The following is a 2,663-nucleotide window of genomic DNA, read 5'->3' on the forward strand; positions in this document are numbered from 1 at the left end:
CTCTGTGCTCAATGAAAATCTAATTTTAATGGACAGGGCCTACCAGCATGTCACAGTAATTTGCGGTTTGACTTTACAGTGAAGTTGGAGACATCTTCTGGAAACCAGGAAAACTTTAGAAATTAACAAAATTGGCATGTCAATTTGCGTATGAGGTAGAAAGAGTAGAGGCCCTTTTGAGGAGATTAATATGGAGGTTTTCTTTTTTTTTTGGCAGAAAAAACATATGAGACACACATTTTTGTTCTCACCCACCGTGTTACTTCTGTGTATGCATGTGTAGGATGTAAACTTCTGCTAAAGTGATAAAACAGCATCATTACCAGAAATAATACTGAAAATGTATCCAGTATGTCCTCAATGGTAACTACGACACTCACCAAAAATACTGTATATCCTGAAGCATAATTTCCACTGGGGCTAACACTGAAACATAATTGAATAACTCAACATGGGAAGTTCATTAAAGTTGTGGGTTAAACAAGGCAAAAACAAGGTAAGACAGCCTTCCCATATGTATATTTAAAACTATTTCGGAAGTTAACATGATGACCAAATGAATTATTGCCAGGGTTATATAGCTTACTGTAGTCCCTAAATGTATACAGAAATTCAGGAAACTGGATTAAAAGTCCCCATTTTAATGAGCACCCCAATTCTCAAACCAAAGGTACGCCCTTGAGCACAGAGAGACACGGTCTGCACAGTACAACCATGATTTGGTAAATAAACACTTTGATTAACACAAAGCCACATGAGGATTAGTTTGTTGTATGATTGTTTCTCGGGTTAACGGGGATGTGTGTGCTGAACAAAGTGATACAAACCAGCATTTTTATCATCTCTAAAGCCTCATTGCACACCAAATACTAAACACAGAGGTGAAATTGTGATGTTCTCATTATTACCCAATGGTAATTTTTTTTGTCCAAGTTTAAGGCTTTAGGGAACATCAGTTTGAGTTGCTGACAGCAGTGAGCCACCTCCTTCTCCTCCTCCTCTCAGATAATTCCACCACGGTTCAGTGATTTGAACTGGCCGGTAAATCCCTTCAAGGGCTTGTGTGGATAGAAGTGCACACAAGCTCACAAACCTAGAGACTGAGACCTTATTGATCATGGCACAAATCAGCGCTTGTTTATCTTTCCAATAAATATTTTTATCCTCATATTGAGGTCAGGGAACCAATACTCTAAATACCTCTAAAACCTGGGGATTATAATTAGACTTGGATTACTGGTTGTCAATTGATTCTACAAGACATAGACAGGAGCTCGAGTGATAGTTCAACTGAAACACAAATCAAATAACATTTTCAACATACGTCAGGCTTCTTTAATCTCTGTATTCTTACCTGTACGTGTGTTTAATTTATTTTATCTTCCTGGACACCTTCTTAGGTCTGTGTTGGTGTGTACAGGCAGATTATTGTGAGTTTGGTTGCACTTTTTTACTGCAGGACAATGGAGACCTTTTAAGAGCTTGTTTTTCTCCCCACCTGAATAGTGGGATATTAAGAATGATGCAGGAAGACAACCAACAAGATCACTGTTGATGTAATTTATTTCTTGTCATATATATATATTTTTATTTTAATACATACAACACAGGCCATACCATGACGGGTGCCACACATGATGGCCAAACCATACCTCAACACACCTTGAGATAAACATCATAACCATGGGGTCATGATGGGATTCTTGCTAAAGGAACCAAACTACAGGTGTAAATTGTTCATGTTCAACAAAACTAACAGGAGTTATCAGTCAAGCACAATGTTAAATGCCCACACGTACAGTCCACAGAAGAGGTCTATACATGAAAACACCTGTATGGGTGGAACATATTTATGTATAGGGTCTTTGAGGCTCTCGACCTACATTAACACACTGACTAGAAAGCCTCTGGTCACTAACAGCATGCGATAAACAGTCAAGTTGCAAGTTCCTTTTAATCTGACTTCCTTAATTTAGCAAGCTGTCAGAATAATTGGAGAGAGTTTCAGTATTGTGTTTGTTTTATTGGGCAGATCAAAAGAAAATAAATGGCTTTCTTGTGTGTTAAGACACCCACTGGTGGGACAATAACAAAAATCCCAGGATGTCTTTAAGGGAGGAAAGTCTCTCCACTGAAATCTTTTTAATTGACATGTTATATAGCCCTGTGCGCTGTGTTGGGCGAGACTCTCATAAAGTTGGTACAGACTGGAGATGCCCAGCAGGCAGGCAGTGTGATTGTGTGTATGTGTGTGTGTGTGTGTCTGCCTTACTGTTAGTCATACAGATTGTTGGCCTGTTTAAAAATAGCTCCAGACAACAAGCAGAATCTGATGCGGTCGCTAAATCATAGCGGAAATAATGCTTCTGATGAATATTTATTACCATAAAACATTATTGAGCCACCATGATATCTAAATCAAGAAGACAATCAAAATCCAAATACTTGAAAATGTGTGAAGGGTAAAACCATTAAAATTGATGCTCTTTGGATACTTCTCTTATGCTCCACTGTGACAGGAAGTATTTGGAGAGACGCTACCTGGGATGCTCGGGATGTTCTTTCATTTCCCGGTATTTCACCTTAGTTATGCTGTTGTTCAGGAACTGGGACTGGTGTAGACATGCAGATACACACACACACACACACACATACAGTAGCCT

General features: G+C 38.8%; 1 protein-coding gene across 1 annotated transcript in view; it reads left to right on the forward strand.

Annotated features, from left to right (window-relative positions):
* The window catches only part of drp2 (dystrophin related protein 2), a 69,676-nt gene that overhangs the window by 17,551 nt on the left and 49,462 nt on the right, over nt 1–2,663 (forward strand).

This window comes from Morone saxatilis, unplaced genomic scaffold (assembly GCF_004916995.1).
Source record: "Morone saxatilis isolate NCDOM2014 unplaced genomic scaffold, NCSU_SB_2.0 Contig22, whole genome shotgun sequence".
Taxonomy (NCBI): Eukaryota; Metazoa; Chordata; class Actinopteri; family Moronidae; genus Morone; species Morone saxatilis.